General features: G+C 40.4%; 1 protein-coding gene across 2 annotated transcripts in view; it reads left to right on the top strand.

Moving 5' to 3' along the window:
- The first annotated feature begins 4,246 nt into the window (after positions 1–4,246).
- Positions 4,247–17,754, top strand: part of TRPC4 (transient receptor potential cation channel subfamily C member 4) — a 289,046-nt gene continuing 275,538 nt past the window's right edge. The window contains exon 1 of one of the 2 annotated variants that reach the window (XM_056561953.1): positions 4,247–4,877. The gene's annotated coding sequence lies outside the window, so the exon portion shown is untranslated. The remainder of the gene's footprint in view (positions 4,878–17,754) is intronic. The other variant, XM_056561952.1, reaches the window with a different exon arrangement.

Raw genomic sequence — 17,754 nt, 5'->3', positions numbered from 1 at the left:
TCAACTAAGTAGTGAGTAAAGGGTCTGAATACTTATGACATTGCAATATTTTAGTTTCTTCCTTTTCAGTTAATTAACAAAGTTTTCTAACATTCTGTTTTCAAGTTGTCATTATGGGGTATTGAGAATCAATGGGGAGAACTTCATTTTTTTATTCACTTATTTACTATTTAACACAAGGCGGCAACATAAATAAAAGTGAAAACATCTGAAGAATTTATGAATGCATTTGTATATATGCACCTACATGGAATGAACATACAAACTTATTACAGATAACACCATTGGTGAGATTTGAACACTGAATCCCAGTGATGTACAGGAACAGTGCAAACCACTGAGCCACCAGTCAGAAGCATGTGGGAAAGGCCTGGTAAGGATCTGTGTAGACGGGTTATGGGGGTTCACTGGGAAGTGTCTGGGGCAGGGACAGGGCAGTACTGGGTAGATCTCAGTGTGGAGATTTATACCTAGCCTCTAGGCATGCTGGGTATAATGGGAAAGGAGTCAGGAAGAGAAAGGGACACATGTAAACATATGGAGCAAAACTGTACATAGCTGTAACATTGCAGAAGAAAGCAAAAAATCTGAAAAAGGTACAGAGGTTTCCCTCCTCTTGCTGTCACTGCAATGTTATGGGTTGTTTTCTGGCTACAATTTAAGTGCAGAGCAGGACAAACTACTCTTGTCTTGCAGACTTTCTGAACTTTTTCTATACATTGGGGGAGATTAATCAAAACCTGTGCAGAGGAAAAATTGTCCTGTTGCCCATAGCAACCAGTCATATTTCTTCTTTAATTTTTCAGAGGCCTCTTTAAAAATGAATGAAACAATCTGATTAAAAGTTCTTCTTGCAGAGTTGTTCCCATATATAGTTATCTAGAGCTGTTGTGCTTGTTAAAGCCTGTTATATTTGTTTACCTCCCTATTTTTCTTTTTGTTTTCCATGCCATCCCATTCTTTAAAAAAAAAAAAAACTACATGGAAAACCCCTAAGCTCATGCCCTTTTACTGCTAGACCATGCACACTAATCCAAAACTCTGGTGCATAGCATAGGTGGAATAGTTAATTTGCTTTAATGTATTCTCTATAGTTCAGTCCAAAAATGATCCTTTCTTTGAAGTAACAACAGTTTTTTTAACAATTTTCTCCTGGAAAATAAATAAGCAATGGCTTTTTTCAAACTGTGAAAAATAATTTCCTTTTGGGGTGTAGAATCTCCATAATGTCCCCCTTGCCCTATCCTAGAAAAAACTTCCAGTGAAAACAGATTTTGCACTGACATGACAGATGCAGAACGCTCTCTGCTGCTTTACTACAGTTATTATATATGTGTGTTCCTCCTTCTATCTGTGTTGTTCATTGCTTAGTGTCCCTCACAGAGATCTTCATCTAACACCTGCCATCTTTAAAATGTCTGCTGAAGCTACAGTATGTGCATAGGCTTTTATAGTAGTATTCCCTGAGGTCAAGTTATCCTTTCTCCTTCTCCATCCTGCCATGTTACTTTAGCAGATTCTGAACTTTTAGCAAAGTTTTGAACTAACACTGGTTCTACAGGTTCAGTTTGCTCATCTTTCTATGGGAGACATCATAGCAGCTAGTTCCCATCCGCTAGCTCAGGGGCAATAGAAATTATATCCGGTGACAAATGCAATATACAAGTTATATAATTGAAAGAAATACATCAACAACTTATCTGGAAAAGTTACCAGAAAGTGTAGGCAAACTTGAATGTATTAACTGTATAATGAAGCGCTATACTTTTCCACATTACATATTCCTTGGATTCATTCAATAAAGGTTCCTATTGAATGGCAGCAATAAAAGATCTTGACAACAAAGAGGAAATGATACAGAAAAATATTGGACAATTCTACAGCTATTCTATATACAAAGATTAATCTTTATTGGCTGATCCTGTAATAGCCCTAATAAATCTTCCTTAGTGTAAACCTTTATTTTTTTTTAAATGTAAACAAAAACAAAAACACTGCTCATTTGCAAGACAATGGCTTTGTTTCAAAGCAATGAAATGGGTGATATTACACGGCATGAAGACCACTAGAGGAAATATTGTTAGATGAGATGAAAGACCAGATGAATATATATGAGAAAGACACACAGTCAGCTCCAGGAATGGCCAACAGAAGCCAGGAGTGCAGCTGTCGGGGTAATCCTTCAGTGTGCCGCTCAAGCTGCTGGCAGAGAAAACCAGTCAATTTGTATCTGTTATATGAGAAATAAAACAGTTTTTGGCTTCTGTATCTAGATATCAGAAAGATTTGCCATGTCCATAGAGAAACCAGGTCTAGCATAAACCACAGCACAATATACAACATCTTCATACATATAGTTGTGTAGCCACCAGCAATGAGAAAGTATTTGTGAATTGTTAATGGTCAGTTCTTCCAGCCATTGACATGTTTCGCAGATCTGGACTGTCCGTAGCATTGTATGTTGAGTCTGGTTTCAAGTTACAGTGGTCCAGTCAAGTTTACAATGGGCCCCAATGGGTGATGTATGCCAAGTTTTTTTGTGATAGTAAAATGCATCATGTGCATATACATCAGATGAAAGAATCATATCATTTCTATACAACTTGCGAAAAGTAGCAGATCTGCAGTGGCCTGGCTTAATCTCTACCAGCTGCTACACTGAGACTAGTTAGGTGGCGGATGTTTGCTGAATAGTTTGCAAGAGGTTTGCATTGTTGAGTTGTACAGGCACCCTGTCGTCTTCACATTGGATCTTGGATTTTCCTTTATTTGGACCAGTGCTTACATGTTAAGTCAGGGGAATTTTACCTGGAAACCCTTCTCCTAGTACCGTGTCACATTTTGCCTCAGAAGTAAGATAAGTGGAGTTCTAGAGTCTCCTTTGGCACGATCAAGATCCTTGTTCAGTTAGCTGTAGAAATAAGGAAATTCAATAATTCCATCAGAAAATTGTCTACACCTGTCTACCAAGGTCTCTCAGTTTAAGCCTTCTGTACTGGCTTGATTCTGATAACTGAGGTTTCATGTGGCTGAAAAAATTTCATTTGATCTGGCATTTATACCATTTAAGCATCTCCCACATGTCACAGATCGGAGCTAGATACTTGAAAATTCAATCATTGTAGATCTTTGTGACACTTGCTACTTCCCTATGGCTTTCCCTTCTTGGTGTTGCAATTTCAGTGTGGAGGAGTGTATATCTACCAACATACAGTGTATAGACAAACCTATCTGAACTCACACCTTTGTAATTCTTCTGTAATTTAGTCATTATTTACATACATCAATGTATATATTACCTTATTGCCATTAGACTCGGGAACTCGGGTACAAACTAGAGGAACGGAGCAGATGATTCCTGTATCACCTGCTGTGCTCCAGCGCTTCGTAACATCCCTGCAATTCATTAAACCTCCTCTGTGCTAATATATAATTAAACCAACATAACATTTCGCTAGTAACAATGCTGAGGCGTAGCGATGAGACCTACCAATGCATTTCAGTAACTGATAAGAGATCGCCTGAAGTGCCACAACAATACAAAGGATCTCTCTTTTCATTAAAATACTATAATAAACATAACCTTCACCAGGGATGTGAGTAAAAGTGTCTAACCTTATGGACTTTTAAGATTATTCTATAAACCTTCATGGATATTCCATAAATCGCGCTTGAATTCCAGAAGAAAAACATTCAATTTACAGTCTGTGGATGAAAGACAGTGTGAAAACATCCATTACCTATAAGAGACAGTGTTATTCCTGGATAACTACTAGAAAAAAAATGTTATTTCCCGAATTTCACACTAAAATTTTTTCTAAACGGGGGTCGGAAAAACAGTTTTCACAGTCAAATTCCCAGGTTTTGTAACATTTCTCTGGGCAGATGTATGCAGCATTCCCCATAGGACTCTAAATGCAATTCAACATCGTGTACAGATAGGCTGTCAGTTCCAAAATCCTCTAGGCAGATAACATGGGGGAAAAAAACTGAATTTAAAACAGAAGCGCTGTCTGTATACAGCAGAAAACACCCTTTATTTCTACTAAAGTTACTTTGTTTTTTTTTTTGTTTTTTTGTTTCTGTTTGTTTGTTTATTCTTTTTTATCTTTGTTTCTTTTTGTCTTAGATAGACGGATACAATTTGTGATTTCAATTCTAGAGAATGGCATTGACCTGATTAAATCCTGGATAGACTTTTGTCATCTCTATGTGTCTGCAAGAAGCTTAACAGATCTTAATGTGAGTGACAGAAAGGAAGAAAAAAAAAAACCTACTAGGCAGGCAAATGAAGCCAGCAAATCAGTAGCAAGTGATCAGTGAGCAATAGGGGAGACGCAAGAAAAGAGCTTTAAGTCAGTGGGAGGAAGGAGAAACTACTCAGAGAGTGGGAGAGAAGGATAATCGAATGGGAAAGCAGGGAGATCAAAACAGCATGAAGGGATACCCTGAGGGATTTCACCAAAGAGAGGCGGATACTTTACAGCTGGGAAAGATGCAGCCTCCATATAAGTCAATGTAGACTAGCAGCAGTCCAGACAAGTGCTAATCTTCATGTGCATGCTCTTTAACTACAGCAAGACACCGAAGCCTGGAGATGAGGACATGATGGCATCTTTGCAGTCCGCATGGGATATTCTTATACACTTTTCTATTGATTTGAGTTCTTTATCTCTTCAAAGCTCCTAGAAATTGATAAAAAAAAAAAAACAAGACCATTCAGCCATATACTTTGAAAAACAGATTGTACGAAGAATATTCAATCTTTTACCTTTCTCCGTAAATCTTTCTCATTAAGTTTTACCTGAAAAAAAAATAATAATTTGGAGAATCTGCAAACTTAACTTGTGGATATTAGAACATTGACATTGCACCAAGTAAGTACTAAATAACTTATTATACCATTGTTTGTATATATTATTCTAGAGTCTTTATCAATTTAAAGAAATTGAATGCTCTATTAGTAAATAAATGAAATATTGATTATATATGAGCATCTTTAATGTGTTGTTTATTGTATTAGTTGTGTGTTTCTCTATTTTACTTACTGACATGGTTTACAAAATGTACTATATGTTAAAGCATCAGCAGAGATATGAGGTTGTTTTAGTCTTGTGTAGGAGGTTATCAGGCTGGGGAAGGCTGACACCTGCAGGAAGGATGAGAAACCAAAAATTATAAAGAAAAAAAGAGTTTACAAATTTTTTTTTTTTCATTTATACTGTTGATACGTCTGGATTTCAGTTCATGAGTAATTTATGTTATACATGTTATAGTGTCATTGCACGTATCTCAATACTGTCTATGCATCATTCTCAATTAATACAGACAGGAATTTGAGATATGAGGAGCTGTTTTCCACTCTAGTCAGTGGTCACAAGTGTCTTGTTTTGTCTTACTAACAAAATATCAGATCTACATTGTTGAATTTTCAATAGATTTTGTTTGAAAAGTTGATCCTTAGGTTATAATTTATCCGACTTATATGGTGATAAGTATCTGATAACCCCTCTGGGGTGAAGGGAGTTGCAACTTACATGCATGATCACCACTCCAGTCACTTGAGGGTCAAGGGACTCCCATTTATGGTAGAGGTCACAGCGGTCAGACCCCCATCACTCAGATTGGTGATAGGTTATTTTATGATAACCCCTTTTTCTGTGCCAGAAGTTATTAAGAGAATGAACACAACTGGTGACCACCAACATTCCACTGTGAGGGTCCGCCTTTGACCATGGGCATTATGCCCATGGTCAAAGGCGGACATCACAGTGGAATGTGAGAGCAGGAAAATGGGACATGTTAGGTGTGAACTGGAGTTATATCATTAATTGTCAGTATCTGAAGGAGTTTGGCATGGCTCCATATTGTATTATATAATATGGACTGTAAAAGGGCAAATAACTTTAAAAGCTTATTAATAATTCTTATTACACATTTGGCATCACGATTGTGTATTATACATATAATATTGTCTATGAACGTGAATGTTTTCATGTTTTATATTTTGAACAGACTAGAAATGAGACGATGTTTAAGAATTCTCGTCTCCATTTATTCTCCAAGATAATTAACTTCTAATCTCAGAACTGGAGACTCTATTCTTGTAAACAATTTGAAGTAAAGCTGTTATACAGAGTATTCAGGAACAGGACACACTCTGACATATAGATATTGTTGGGGGTCCTAGTCAGGAGTCCCACCTTTTTTTTATATTGGGGTTGTGGGTCTCTCAAGGGAGGGTCATTTTTGATTTTGTGGTGTGGGGGAGGGCAAGTTGTTTGGTTATTTTGTATATGTCCATGAAATAATAAATTTACAATTGTAGGAGAACTAGTGTGGTCACTTTTGTAGGTTTATGCAGGACAAGTTCTCCCTATGCTAAAAATGGGGGTTTCAGGATATATGGAACCTGCTCCTTGCCCTAGTCATAAAAGGATACGTAAAATGCCTATTGTTGTGTTGTTTAGCTGGTGCACATATTGATATATGTATGATTTTGATATATTTAAAAACCATATTGAAGCTTGCTATGGCTGTAAAATAACAAACTACCTCATACTTACCTCACCCAATCCAGCATCGGTGCTCCACCCATGTCTACTTATTCTGATGTCTTGCCATCCCGTCTCAGCCAATTATGTTCTTAACTCAATATAGCTTAATTGGTTAGCTGCAGTGGATTCAATATGTCATCAGTAGGACGGTGGGTCATGAGGGTAAGAGATATGGGGGAGCCCCAGCACTGGACCAGGTGAAATGAGTAGCAGTTTTGTTTTTATTTTTAATAAATTAGAATACCCCTTTAACTTCAAATTCGACAGGATTGGCTAAGAGCAATCATGTGGTTGAGGCCAGGCAACACAGCCATAACCACATGAAGCCTCTTACCCAGCAAGATCAGGAGGCACTAAAATTAGCATTGAAGGGGTATTTTACTTTTTATCCCCTATCCAAATGATACAAGATAGGTATCTGATCGGAGCAGGGGATTGACATGTCTCATCAATGCATCGTTATGGGAGAGACAGAGATACACAAGTGCTGTGCTCATGTATCTCTGGCTCTCCCATAGAGATGCATAAACCTTCACTCCGAGCATGAGAAAGGCCAGAATGCCCTGCAGGAAATAAGGAGGGTCACAGAGGTTGGACCCCCGCAATCATACACTTATTTCCTTTCCTTTGCATGAGGAATAAGAAGTAAAATACTGGACTACCCCTTTAAGCAGAAGTTGCCCCAAACTCCCCCACAAAAAGAGTTGGGGTATACAGGTGGTAAAATAGAAATCACTGGAGTACATTACTATGATTATTATGTTGATTCTATATATAAACAGAATGAGGCTGGCAAATGAAATTAGTTTTTTGTCTTGTGGCATTGACATAAAGGTCACTTGCTGTATTTTACAAAGTGTTAGTAGACAGGTCTTACAGGTGACAATCTGGTCTGGTCTGTTTCCTCTGTGTTCTTGTGTGATGTGTTATCGGGAATTATTACCACTTTACATCATTAGTGTCTTATCCAGAACACTAAAGCATTTCTTAATTAAGTTACAATCCGCCGCCTGCCTTGGATTACGCCTTTCATGAGAGGAAACGGTACTTAGGTCCTTTTTCTTCTGCTACAATCCTGCAATCTTATTAAGTTGATGGGATCACGCAAGCATTTGTTTTACTTCACTGTGTTAAGTATAAAGCCTGATGGGCTGTATTTGTGTGAGGGGCAGAAGTAATTATCGCTCCCTGCATTTCCAGGTGGGGCTTATTGGGAACAGGTGGGGGCGTGTGTATATAACTCCCCCCTCTCCTACAGGGGCGGAGCACGTGACGTTTGTGGAACCCACCCAACCCTCCCTTATTTTATTCCTTCATTATAGTGCATGCCCTCTATAGGCGTTCCCTCATTGCGCGGTTATGGCACAACTCAGACCGCTATGCTAGGGTAAGATCTTGTATAGGTATGTAGGCAATCTGTCCTGTCACTAGTACACGTATGGAGCTCCGAACACAAATAAAGTTACAATAATTATGAATGAATATTAACAGTAGCTGTTAAGGGTGTTTTTCTCTTAAAATTATTTTCTGGGCAAAAAATAATCATATGCCTCGTTTTGCAGGATAAAAAAAATGCATACTTACCTCCTTCACTCCCCCTCCGCTGTCACTGATTTTCCAGTCCCTGCTGCGTTCCTCTTCTTTCTCCTTCCAACAAAGGTTCTTTCCTGTCAGCCAATCACAGAGCATGGCACAAATGGTTCCTGCAGGAGCTAAACATCATTGGGGGAGATTTATCAAAACCTGTCCAGAGGAAAAATTGCCCAGTTGCCCATAACAACCAATCAGATCGCTTCTTTCATTTTTAACAAGGCCTCTGCAAAATGAAAGAAGGGATCTGATTGGTTGCTATGGGCAACTCAGCAACTTTCCTTTGCACAGGTTTTGATAAATCTCCCTCATTGAAATTAGAAAGAAGAGGAATGCAACAGGGACTGGAAAATCTGATAGTAGCAGTGCCAGGGGAGTGGGGAGGGTAAGTATGCCAGCTTTTATTTATTTTTTTAGTGTAAAGGGAGGCCTATGCAAACGTATTTTATTTGCCTGGAATATCTGAACTGTTGATATGATGTTTCAATTCAACATAAACAATAACAACATGTTAACAATTATTAAATCAATTCTCATATATAGTTTATTCTGTATTAAAATAACATTCAACCAGAAACCGGGGAGGGGGAGACCTAGGGTGAAGAAAAGTCTGTCTCTGAGTCTGCAGTGAATGTGTTTTAACCCCCTGATAATGAAAGATGATACGGATAGAGCAGAGCTGGGATTACTTGGCATTGCTCGTGGCTGAATCATACTGTTTTGTTTGCAATAAAACTACAACAATCTTTGTACTACAATAACATATCCTAGTGAATACATGCCATGCGATTGCTATGGGGGGTCATTAAATGGATGACGCCATGGTCTGGTTGGTGCCATACTGTTTGCTACTTGGTGGCAAGAACCTGTGCATTATTCCCCTGCAAGGAGAACTGCATTGTAAGCAAATAAGAAAGTGGGTGATTGTCCAAATGGTCAAGGAGAACAAAACAAACACCAGGCTTCTGTCTTTAAAGGGATTGGCAAGAAACAGCACCACACTTGTTCACAGGTTGTGTCTGGTATTGCAACTCAGACCCTTTTCACTTTAATAGAGCTGAGGTGCAATTACAGACACAACCTGTAGACAGGTGTGGTGCTGTTTCTGAAAGAAAGCAGCATGGTCTTTTGTAATCCAGGACAGCCCCTTTAAAGGCAAAACCTGGTGCTCTAATTGGGGTTTATCTTAAAGGGGTTCTCTGGTGGGAAACAAATGGTGGCAGAAAATTACTTCTATTTAACCCCTTAAGGACTCATTTTTTCCTCATCACCTTCTAAAAATCATAACGCTTTCAATGTTGCACATAAAATTCCATATGATGGCTTATTTTTTGCGCCACCTATTCTACTTTGCAGTGACATTAGTATTTCACAATAAAATCCACGGCGAAATGGAAAAAAAATTCATTGTTCGACAAAATTGAAGAAAAAATGTAATTTTGTAATTTTTGGGGGCTTCCGTTTCTAAGCAGTGCATTTTTCGGTAAAAATGACATCTTATCTTTATTCTGTAGGTCCATACGGTTAAAATGATACACTAGCTATATAGGTTTGATTTAATCACAACTACATGCAGGAAAAGTTATACGTTAAAAATTCTCATCTTCTAACCCCTATAACTTTTTTTATTTTTCCACGTTTGGGCCGATATGAGGGCTCATTTTTTGTGCCCTGTTCTGAAGTTTTTATCGGTACCATTTTTGTATTGATCGGACTTTTTGATTGCTTTTTATTCATTTTTTCATGATATAAAAAGTGACCAAAAATACGCTATTTTGGACTTTGGAATTTTTTTGTGCGTACGCCATTGATTATGCAGTTTCATTAATGATAGATTTTTCATAGTTTGGACATTTCTGCACGTGGTGATACCACATATGTTTATTTTTATTTACACAGATTTTTTCTATGGGAAAAGGGTGGTGATTCAAACTTTTATTAGGGAAGGGGGTTAAATGACCTTTATTAACTTTTTTTTTTTCCACTTTTTTTTTTTGCAGTGTTATAGCTCCCATAGGGGGCTATAACACTGCACACACTGATCTTTTACACTGATCCCTGAAAAGCCATAGCTTTGCATGGATCAGCGTTATAGGGGGTTGATTGCTCTAGCCTATAGCCAGTGGCGTTGCGACCCGGGTGCGGGGGGTGCAGCCCGCACCGGGTGACACCAACCTAATGGGGTGACACCAAGACGCTCCGCAGCACCCACACCCCCTCCCAAGCTACACTGACACCCCCCTATGTGACCGGCCTCCCATCCGTCAGCACCCCCCCCCCTGTGCTGTGTGTGCGGTGCGCCCGTCCGTTAGCAACCCCCCCCCTTTCAGTGCGCCCGTCCGTCATCACGCCCCCCCCTCACCTTCACCAGTACTGTGCCCGGCCTCCGCTCCCACGTCTGCGCCGGCCTGACGTCACACCGCATGGCCGCGCAGGGGGACGTCAGATACGTCACTCGCATTGCGCCCGGTGAGAAGGATCGCTGCGCTGGATGGGTGAGTGTGTGTGTCTGTCTCTATCTATGTTTGTTTGTGTGTGTTTGTGTGACTGTGTGTGTTTGTGTGACTCTCTGAGTGTGTGACTCTGTGTATTTGTGTGACTCTGTGTGTGTGTGTGACTGTGTGTGTTTGTGTGACTCTCTGAGTGTGTGTGTGACTCTGTGTATTTGTGTGACTCTGTGTGTGTTTGTGTGACTGTGTGTGACTCTGTGTGTGTGACTGTGTGTCTGTCTGTGAGTGTGTGTCTTTCTGACTGTGTGTGTTTGTGTGTGTGTGTGTCTCTCTGTGTTGTATGTGTTTTTTTTTTATGTGTGTGTGTGTGTGGGGAGACTTTGACGCATTGTGGGGAACCTGCAAGGGAACCTGCGGCCTAATGTGGGGAGTCTATGCTACCTAATGTGGGGAGTCTATGCTACCTAATGTGGGGAGTCTATGCTACCTAATGTGCGGAGTATATGCTACCTAATGTGCGGAGTCTATGATACCTAATGTGCGGAGTCTATGATACCTAATGCGCGGAGTCTATGCTACCTAATGTGGGGAGTCTATGCTAGCTAATGTGGGGAATCTGTGCTACCGAATGTGGGGAAACTGCTACCTAATGTGGGGAATCTGTGCTACCTAATATGGGGAAATTGCTACCTAATGTGGGGAAACTGGTACCTAATGTGGGGAATCTATGCTGCCTAATGTGGGAAAAAGATGCTACCTAATGTGGGGAAACTGCTACCTACCTAATGTGGGGGAACTGCTGCCTACCTAATGCTCCCCCCCAGGCAGTAGCACCCTCATCATCCGCCAGCAACTACCCCCCCCCCCAGCAGCACCTCCATCAGCAGATCCTGATGGTGGATGATGGCGGTGCTCCTGCCAGGAGGATGATCCTGCCGATGGATGATGGGGGTGATACTGCCAGGGGGGGATGGCCAGTAGCACCCTCATCATCCTTCAGCAACACCCCCCCCAGTAGTAGCACCCCGATCATCCACTAGCAACACCACCAATACCCCCCTCCCGTGGTAATAGCATCAGCTAACGGATGTTGAGGGGTGTTACTGCGGTTGTGGTATTATATTCAGAGGGTGCACTGTATGGCAACGTTATATTCAGAGGGCGCAGTTTGTGGTAGTATTATATTCAGAGGGCACAGTGGGTGGTAGTATTATATTCAGAGGACACAGTTTGTGGTAGTATTATTAGAGATGAGCGAACTTACAGTAAATTCGATTTGTCAGGAACTTGTCGGCTCAGCAGTTGATGACTTATCCTGCGTAAATTAGTTCAGCCTTCAGGTGCTCCGGTGGGCTGGAAAAGGTGGATACATTCATAGGAAAGATTCTCCTAGGACAATATCCACCTTTTCCAGCCCACGGGAGCACCTGAAAGCTGAACAAATTTATGTGGGAAAAGCCATCAACTGCCGAGCCGAGAAGTTTGTGATGAGTTGAATTTACTGTAGTTTGCTCATCTCTAAGTATTATATTCAGAGGGCGCAGTGGGTGGTAGTAATATATTCAGAGTGTACAGTATGTTTTGGTATTATATTCAGAGGGTACAGTATGTGATAGTATTATATTCAGGGGTACAGTATGTGATAGTATTATATTCAGGGGTACAGTATGTGGCAGATTTATATTCAGAGGGTACAGTATGTTTTGGTATTATATTCAGAATGTACAGTGTGTGGTATTATTATATTCAGTGGGTATGGTGTATGGAAGGTTTATAATCAAAGAGAATAGTGTATAGTAGTATTATATTTAGAGGATACAGTGTCTGGCAGGTTTATAATAATACTTGTTTTCATATAGAGGATGAGAATGCGCTGACATAGTGAGGAGCCGTCTGGGCGTCACATTCTACAGACAGAAGTTTTAGCTGGACCAGGCGGTATGTACCATCTGAATTATATAAGGAAAGACTATAGAGAAGACGTCACCTGTAGTCACTGATATCATTGTGTATTTTCCTCTCTATGTCCCATCAGAGCTGTAGTCGCTTGTCAGTTCTACAGTTATGGTCAGTGAAACTACAACTCCCAGCATAACCTCACCACTGCATAAAGGGGTACTCTACTGGAAAACATTTTTTTTAATCAACTGGTGCTACAAAGTTAAACAGATTTGTAAATTACTTCTATTTAAAAATCTTAATCCTTCCAGTACTTATTAGCTGCTGTATAAGCGATTCACGGGAAGTTATTTTCTTTTTTAATTTATTTTCTGTCTGACCACAGTGCTCTGTGCTAACACCTCTGTCCATGTCAAGAACTGTCCATAGTAGGAGCAAATCCCCATAGCAAACCTATCCTGCTCTGGACAGTTCCTGACATGGACAGAGGTGTCAGCAAATAGCACTGTGGTCAGATTGGAAAGAACTACGCAACTTCCTGTGGAGCATACTTACAGTACTTATAAGCTGGTGTATTAAGATTTTAAATAGAAGTAATTTAAAAATCTGTTTAACTTTCTGGCACCAGTTGATATAAAAGTAAATGTTTTCCAGTGGAGTACCCCTTTAAGTAATTCTGGGAGCTGTATATTTAAATGGTGAAAACTTCTTTAACACTTTCCTATTCTGTGGCAACTGGTATATCTGATTATTATACTGGAATTTCTCACAATGCGCTACAACAGTGGTGTCTGTCACAACAGGCTAAAAACTTACTGGGGGGAGGGGGGAGGTATGGGGGTGACACCATTTTTTACCGCACCGGGTGACACCAACCCTAGCAACGCCACTGCCTGTAGCTCAGGCTTGGAGCAATCAAACGTGGATCGGACGCGACGAAGCATGGTAAAGGAACCTCCGCTCGCATCCTAGCTGATCAGGACATTGCGATTTTATCGCGATAGTCACGATCAGCCAGACTGAGCTGCCGGGAAGCTTTTACTTTTGTTTTAGATGCAGCATTCAACTTTGATCGCCGCATCAAAGGGGTTAATAGTGCGCGGCACAACGATTGGTGCCGCACGCTATTAGCCCAGGGTCCCGGCTATCATTAGCCACTGGGACCGACCCCGTATGATGCGGGGTCACGTTTTAAATACCGGGACCGGGTATGCCCTGAGTCCTTAAGAGGTTAAAAAATCTTAATCATGCCAGTACTTATCCGCTGCTGTATGCTACAGAGGAAGCTAAGTAGTTCTTTCCAGTCTGACCACATTGCTTTCTGCTGCCACCTCTGTCGTGTTAGGAACTTTCCAGAGCACTAGCAAATTCCCATAGGAAACCTCTCCTGCTCTGGACAGTTGGCAGCAGAGAGCACTGTGGTCAGACTGGAAAGAATTACATGACTTCCTCTGTAGTATACAGCAGGTAATAAGTACTGGAAGGATTAAGATTTTTTTTAAAAGAAGTCATTTACAAATTTGTTAAACTTTCTGGCACCAGTTTATTTGAAAAAGATAAAATAAAATAAAAAATAAATAAAATTCCACCAAAGTACCCCTTTAATCTTTTTATTATGTATAATATTGAACATAACTCACAGTTATATACACTGTATGTGAAAAGAGATATTAGTCTATTTATTGTGCAAATATTCACAGTTAAAAAAAATAACCCAGCTATTTAAAACCTCTCCTTTGTCAGTGGTCTCCAAACAGTGGCCCTCCAGATGTTGCAAAACGACAACTCCCATCATGCCCGGACAGCCAACGGCTGTCCGGGCATGCTGGGAGTTGTAGTTTTGCAACATCTGACTGGCTACTGTTAGGAGACCACTGGTCTAGGTCATCAATTTTATATCAGTGGGACGTCTGACTGCACTTTCTGCACAAAGAACTGCGGCGGCATCCCAATGACCTGAGCACCGGGGCCCATTGAAACAGCTAATCAGCGCGGGTGACCAAAAATCCGACCTCAGCCAACCTAATTTTGATGACCTATCAGGACGACAGAGAATCAATTTTCAATAAACCCAGCTATACTCTCACACTATTCAATTTATGGTGGTATATGTTGCAGTGTTTAGTCCAGTGATCTGTACATGAACCTTTCTGGAATTCAGCCACTTTGCGCCTGACCCTTGCACGGTATCATTGCAATCAGCGCACAGACGAATCAGAGCTGAATTTGTCATCAATAATTTTTATTTCTCCCTCAATGGCCCTTATTTACTAAGAGTGTTGTGTAGGTTTCTTTGTGGGTTTTAATTCCCTACAATTCATTTTCCACGGTATTTACTAAGGTTTCCCTACATTTTCCATTTTCCCTTTTTTTACACATGCTCTGATCTGTCTGGTTTTCCTCAGCTCAAATCCACCACATTTTATGTGGAAACCTTAGTTAATATGTTGGTTTTTTTTGTAAAAATGTCAGGAACTCGCCCCTTTTTGGAGACCACGCCCCTTTATCCGGCGGTCATGCCTCTTTTTCGGATTTTCTTAGCAAAATGGAGAGTTAGTTGGGGTTTTTTCAATTCTGGTGCAAATTCTTGCACAAAATCGGGCGCAGACAGAATTTCTGACACAACGCGACAGAATCTGGCGCATAACCCGCACAAACCATATCGGGTTTGCAATAGTAAATGAGGGCCATTATCTCATTTGGCAAAGCCAGCTCTGCCGCATCTACCACTTTGCTGTATCACACGCATTCAAGGAGATCTCCGGCGAAAAATAACTTATCCCCTATCAACAGGATAGGGGGTAAGTAGCTCCATTTATTCCTATGGGAGCGCCGAAAAGACCTGAGAACAGCTCTCGGGCATCATTGGCGCTCCCATAGAAATGAATGGAACTCATACCGTCTACTGGTAGATGACTTGTGCTCCTCACTGAGAGTGCCAAGGTCCCATCTCGGTGATCGGGGGGAGGGGTTGAGCCAGCAATAGGACCCCCTGAGATTAGCTACTTATCCCCTAGTCCTGTGGATGGGGAATAAGTAATTTTTTTTTGCCAAAGTACTCCTTTCAGCTTGTAAATGCAGCTGTAAAAATTTTTGTGCTCCTAATATTAATACATCTCACTTATTTAAATCGCTTCTCTAAATACGTCACTTTATACAATACATATGAGCAGCAATGTGAGGTGTGACCGTGTGATGTGTACTAAGGATTTTCCCACATCTTGTGCGTAGCCAAAAGCCAATGTTAGTTATTGAGCTATTTAGGGCCACTCGATAAATGACAATTAAGGGAGCGGAGGATCCTTATTTCATATAGATTTTATGGTAGTTCTTTGCTAAACAACATTCTGGGTTATAGTAGTAATAGTTTTGGATTCAGAATATTTATTTCTTATAGAGTATTGGACAGTGGGATATATAAGTGTTTATGTATGTGTATCATGTAGTAAATAACATACAAGATTATTTTTGTCATTCATCAAATGAGCCCCTACTGATTTATTTCCCCGATTATCATAGAGTCAATATAAGGGGCCCCAGCTTGTGGTCCCATCTGTTCTTAGACACTACACATTCTTTGTGTTGGTTTGTATTTGGTTGTTTTTTGGAGAATGATATTGACGTATAACAAGACAGATGTGTATATGGTATCATTGTACAATATACGCATAAATAACACATGGGGGGGGGGGGGGCTGTCCAGTCGTTTGAGAGAAACACTTTACTAATAAGAGTCTATAAAAAATTTTAAGACCCTTTTTGTTTCAGTTCCTCTTCATTTTCAAGCCCTTTGTTTGCTATCAGTAAATATAAACATTGTTATACAGAGGCTGAAAATCTATAAATATTTAACCCATCACATAGAGGGAGAGTTTGTTTTATTTGTATCCACTCCAGATAACTTCATATGAATTAGGGATAGCAGTGCCATGCTGCAAATCTCTATCCAGTCCTGAAGGTTTGTTTTAGTGTTCTAGCATAGATAAGAATTATCAACCTGGGGATTGCATAGGTGACTTTTCAATACCCCAAAAAGGTACTGCAGGCAAATCTAGGTAAAGACACAAGAATGTTAATGGAACTGTACATTGAAAAGGCCATAGGCATGTGATGGTTATCACCCATGACATCCTTTAAACATTCATGTTTGCTTTGGCCGACTGTGTATATTAATTCAGTAGGGGAAGATTAGTTGCTGCCAAATTCCTCTTGTACCATTTATCCTAGGGAAGATAATAGGATCAGACAGGGGGACATTGGAGAACCGTGAGATAGGAGCCAATATAATTGGGCCCAAAGTCTTTTTAGTCAGTAAATCATATATTTAAATTTGCCAGAGCTAGTATAATATTTTGACACCAAGTATACAGTACAACAAATACATATCACAAAATTAAAGCTGAGCCATAGATAGACAAATAGATAGATTGATGAAAAGATTGATAGATATGAGATAGATGATATATATATATATATATATATATATATATATATATATATATCCAGGGGCGTAGCTAGAAACCCCAGGGCCCTGGTGCGAAAAATTGCCCTGCCCCCCCCCCCCCCCTGTAGACCCACTTCCCCAATCCCGGACGACCCCTTACTCAGCCGCACAAAGATATCAGTGACTACAGCACTGATGGGACACAGTCAGGGGAATACACAACAATATAAGTGACTAACAGGCAGGGCCGGACAGACAAAACATAGGCCCAGGCATTTAAGAATAAGCAGCCCATTTTTCTGGAGGGGGTCCAACTGCTGGGACCCCCCACCAATCACCTTGGTTCCAGTTGCTCTTCAGTTGGTATAAAGCTATAACTCCCATCATGTCTGGAGAACCTCAGGAATTATGGGAGTTGTAGTTTTGTAACAGAGCCACAGATTAGGGTACATCGTCACTCATCATCACTGCAGAACTAACAAGTGACTCCAGCTGATGGGACAGTCAGGAGAAAACACAATGATATCAGTGACTACCGCTCTGATGTGACAGTCAGGAAAATACACAATGATATCAGTGACCTGAGTGACGTCTTCTCTGTTGTCTTTTCATTTCTTCTTCATCTGGTCCATACTGCCTTCTACTGTACCCCCTGAATATAATACTGCTTCCTACTGTACCCCTGAATATAATAATGCCACCGACTGTACCCCTAAATATAATACTGCCACCTTCTGTACCCCATGAATATAATACTTCCACACACTGTATCCCCTGAATATAATACTGCCACCTACTGTACCCCCTGAATATA

This window comes from Hyla sarda, chromosome 2 (assembly GCF_029499605.1).
Source record: "Hyla sarda isolate aHylSar1 chromosome 2, aHylSar1.hap1, whole genome shotgun sequence".
In the NCBI taxonomy this organism is placed as follows: domain Eukaryota; kingdom Metazoa; phylum Chordata; class Amphibia; order Anura; family Hylidae; genus Hyla; species Hyla sarda.
This window is presented reverse-complemented; position numbering and strand designations above follow the sequence as displayed.